General features: G+C 38.1%; 1 protein-coding gene across 1 annotated transcript in view; it reads right to left on the bottom strand.

Annotated features, from left to right (window-relative positions):
• Positions 1–1,664, bottom strand: part of ZFX (zinc finger protein X-linked) — a 65,515-nt gene that overhangs the window by 48,828 nt on the left and 15,023 nt on the right. The gene's annotated exons all lie outside the window — the stretch shown is intronic.

Genomic DNA, 1,664 nt, shown 5'->3' with positions numbered 1-1,664 from the left:
AAAAAAAAAAAAAAAAAGAAATGAAAATCTTTCTGATACCATATTAGGATTCAGGGTTTTTTTTAAATTAGTGCATTATCGCTTTCATGCTACTTTATTCAAGCTAACTAAGTGCTTTCCTTCATTTTGTGATAACCAGTTGTAAAAAATCACACCTTGCAGTTTTTAAAACATTCTAAATATTCTTAAACTATGAACTTTCTTAACATAATTGCCTTGTCAACTCTCGTCACTGATAACCACCTCTGTAGCCTTGACTAATACTGACCATACTCCATCTCACCTACATGAATGCATACTTACTATTATTGCTTTTCCTAAATACATTACTTTGGGCCTCTGAGGTTCTGTAAACTTAGTGTTAACACTAACAATATTCTCTGTACACCTTAAACATTGGCAAGAATATAACATTGGGCCTTTCAACAACTAAAACAAATGCTTTAAACGGACAGTTCCAGAATTTTGAGGTATTTTTATGTTGATCTTTTGCTAATGCAATTAGCAATGTGTTTTGCACATGGAATTTAATAAATCCTTTAATCATTAAAAAAATAATAAAAGAACAAGCTGGACAATGCAGCAGCAGGTTTGCAATACACCTGCTTCTCAAAGACCAACAATGCGCATGCTCCAGATTGAGTATCAGCAAGCATTAATTTCATGACCATTCTCTGGAGCAAAGCTAGGGAGTCAGCTAATTTTTACCCAAAAAAAATCTCCAAACCAAGGTTTTTCCAGGGGTGTGGGAAGACAATAAAATACTAGATAATAACCTAAAAGACAGGAAGAAACTGGGAGAAAGCACAAACATATATAATTTGAGATAATAAAACAACACAGATATTGAAATAAGGAAAACAACTTGTAAGAAAATGGCCTAGATTTCTACAACAGCACAATGAGGGAAAATGTAAATTATCAGCATTAACTCAATAAAAGAAAGAAAACCCGATCATCATAAATTTTTTTTTAAAGAGGGAGCCTGAGCACAGTAGTTCACACCTGTAATCCCAGTGTTTTGGGAGGCCAAGGCAGGGATCACTTGCGGCCAGGAGTTCAAGACTACCCTGGGCAAAATAGCTAGACTCCATCTTGACAAAAAAATTAAAAAATTAGCTAAGCGGCCGGGCACAGTGGCTCATGCCTGTAATCCCAGCACTTTGGGAGGACGAGGTGGGTGGATTACCTGAGGTCAGGAGTTCGAGACCAGCCTGGCCACCATGGTGAAACCCCATCTCTACTAAAAACAAACAAAAAAATTAGTCAGGCATGGTAGCTCACACCTGTAGTCTCAGCTACTCAGGAGGCTTAGGCACAAGAATCACCTGAATCCAAAAGGCAGAGGTTGCAGTGAGCCGAAATCAAGCCACTTACTCCAGCCTGGACAAGAGAGACTCAGTCTCAAAAAAAAAAAAAAAAAAAAAAAATTAGCCAGGCATTGTGGTGCATGTCTATAGTCCTAGCTACTCAGAAGGCTGAAGTGGGAGGATCACTTGAGCCCAAGAGTTCAACGCTAGAGTGAGCTATGATTGTCCCACTGCACTCCGGTCAGGGCAACAGGGTGAGACCCTGTGTTTTTTAAAAACAAAAAGAGAAAAGTTGTCTAACGTTACCCCTTTCAAAAAGCTCCAGTGTTTCCCCAAAGCTTTTTTTTTTTTTTT

The sequence above is a fragment of the Cebus imitator genome, unplaced genomic scaffold (assembly GCF_001604975.1).
Source record: "Cebus imitator isolate Cc_AM_T3 unplaced genomic scaffold, Cebus_imitator-1.0 Scaffold527, whole genome shotgun sequence".
NCBI lineage: Eukaryota > Metazoa > Chordata > Mammalia > Primates > Cebidae > Cebus > Cebus imitator.
This window is presented reverse-complemented; position numbering and strand designations above follow the sequence as displayed.